The sequence below is a fragment of the Oreochromis niloticus genome, linkage group LG22 (genome assembly GCF_001858045.2).
Source record: "Oreochromis niloticus isolate F11D_XX linkage group LG22, O_niloticus_UMD_NMBU, whole genome shotgun sequence".
Taxonomy (NCBI): Eukaryota; Metazoa; Chordata; class Actinopteri; order Cichliformes; family Cichlidae; genus Oreochromis; species Oreochromis niloticus.
In genome coordinates, this window is record NC_031985.2 from 9,434,402 (window position 1) to 9,436,905 (window position 2,504).

Here is a 2,504-nt window from a genome sequence, read left to right on the forward strand (position 1 = left end):
ACAGAAATAAAGCATGTACTCTGCCCCACCGTTGATAGCACATTGTTTCCTTGTGCTGTCTGTTTTCATAATGTGCTGCTTGCACTGTGTACCATGATTCTCGTCTCCTCTTTGCTTTCTCCATTTTTCTTATTTTTCTTCTGAATTGTCATTTTGTTATTGTTGTTCTTACAACAATATCATGTTTTGTGCAGCGCACTGCTGCTCACATCTGTTTCATAATGATGCGGGCTAGATTCCGCGTTTGGAGAACACTCTGTATGTGTCTGGCTTTTCCCCTGATGATACTGATGATGCAGATGTTCACTTTGTCCATGACGGATCCGTCACAACAGCAGAACAGCTGCACGCTGAACAGCTGATGCCAGCCAGCAACAAAACAAAACAAAAATAAAAATAAAAAAGGTTTGCTATGCCACGGGTGATTAAAATGATATCTTTATAACTAAATTGATACAATATGATTATGATTGGTATGATACGATTTTTTGTTTTCCAAGTACAGTACAGACTACATTAGTGGGTTCGTTTGGGTGTAGGGACAGAGGTGTGATGGGAGGGTTTGGTGAAAGGTGTGCATGTGTTTTTATTTTTGTTTATTTTCTGCTTTTAATGTGTACAAAACTTTGTGTTGCTTTAATTGTATAAAAGGAATAAGTGTAAAGTATTGATTGATTGACTGTCTTTTGTGAAACTCTTTCTGAGTCTTGTCTGTGAAAAGCACTTATAATAGATATAAGTGGTGTGAATGAATATTTGGCCCCCTTCTTGAATTCTTGGGGGCGGGGGGTTCATATTTTTTATGCTTACATTTTCCACAATATCAAGCTAATTTTAATATTAGACAAAGATAACCTGAGTAAATGCAAAAGCAATTTTTTTAAAAGATGATTGAATTTATGAAGGGAAAGAATTATCTAATCCACCCTAGAATTATGGAAACATAATAACTGATAACTGATAGTGCCACTCTTGGCAGCAAGAACTGCAATAAAGCATTTGCGATAACTTCATCACTGTAGAGGAATTTTGGCCCACTCTTGTTTGCAGAATTATTATAATTCAACCACCCAGGACCTTAATTTTGTTTTGTTTTGTTCTTTTTTAGACATTCAGAGGTGGACTTGCTGGTGTGTTTTGCATTATTTTCCTACTGCATAACCTAAGTGATGCCCACCATAATCCAGTGGCCAGGCAATCTTCTACAGGATTTTCTGGCAGAGAGCAGAATTCGTGGTTCCATCAATTAAGACGAGTCGTCCTGAAGCAGCAAAGCAGCGCCACAACATCACACTATCACCACCATGTTTGACTGCTGGTATGATTTTCTTTTTATGAAATGTTGTGTTTGATTTACTCCAGATGTAACGGGACACAAACCTTCCAAAAAGTTCAAATTTTGTCTCGTCAGTCCACAAACTATTTTCCAAAAAGTCTTTGGTCTCACCAAGATGTTTTTGGTACTTTTGAGACTTCTGTTCTTTTTGGTCAGCTGTGTGTATCTCCTCTGAACTCTCCCATGAATGCCGATTTTGCCCATGAACAATGACTTTAACTGAGACGCCTGCAGTTCTTTAGATGTTGTTCTGGGTGTTTTTGTGACCTCCTGGATTTCTGTGCAATCTTGGAGTAATTTTGGTAGTCTGGCCATTCCTTAAAAGCTCATCACTCTTCCAAGTTTTATTCATTTGTGGACTGATCCTACATTTAGCCTACTTCACTTTTCAGACTAGTTTTACTTAATTGATTCTCATTTCAGCAGGTTTGGCAGTAATCAGGTCTGGGTGAGAGTAGTGAAAGTCAGCTTTCCAGAACAATGTGGTTGATTACAATTAGTTCATGATGAACTTTTTTTACATAGGACATTGGGACAACTATTCTTCATTAATTAATAACAAAATCATTGTTTAAAAACTATATATTGTATTTACTCCACTTATCTTTGTCTAATATCAAAATGTGCTTGATGATCTGAAAAATGTGATAAATATGCAAAAGGAAAAAGAAAATCAGGTGGTGAAATATTGTTTCAGAGCACTGTAAATGTAGCAGGAATTCTAAATAATACTGTGAAAATAAAGAAAATAAGTGTTTGTGTTTTTACCATATTACTGCAAATTAAGACAAATAAAATGTTATTCCAATATCAAATTAGGTCAAAATTGACCTAATATTTTTGTATTCAAGACATTCCAGTAACGGTATTCAGAACGAACTGAAATGTTTTCATATTTGTTTGTTTGTTTGTCTTATATCACTCATCCAACTTGTCTGTTGTATTTTATATAGATTATTTGTAAATATGTTTTCCTCTATTTTACTAATAATTATACGGAATGTCTGGTGAGAAGTACAGATACTTTGTCAATCACAGTCTGAACTCAGCCCCACTTTGCTTAGGACCTATCTGTTCATTCGCGGAGGGATACCTGGGGAAACCTGAGTGCCACGGCAGCCTGCTCACAGCCGCGGAGAGAGACAGCATCCGAAGAAGAAGCCAGCCG